Source organism: Theobroma umbraticum, unplaced genomic scaffold (assembly GCF_002168275.2).
Source record: "Theobroma umbraticum cultivar Fairchild unplaced genomic scaffold, ASM216827v3 scaffold_251.0, whole genome shotgun sequence".
NCBI lineage: Eukaryota > Viridiplantae > Streptophyta > Magnoliopsida > Malvales > Malvaceae > Theobroma > Theobroma umbraticum.
In genome coordinates this window covers 119,748-119,953 of record NW_018397292.1, presented here as the reverse complement: position 1 = coordinate 119,953, position 206 = coordinate 119,748, and positions in this window count along the sequence as shown.

Here is a 206-nt window from a genome sequence, read left to right as displayed (position 1 = left end):
AGATTTTGATTTAAAATAATTTGTAAGACTATAAAACCATTTAAAGCAACTAAAAAGGCTTTCATAGGAATGGCTGACTATAAATGAAATTTTTTTATTAATGGATGGCTTTTGTTTAACGTTCTCTAATGTAAACATCCAATTATAGTATGTTTTAACAAAAAAGGAAAAAAATTTTGATCGAAAATCATTTATAAGATTATAAA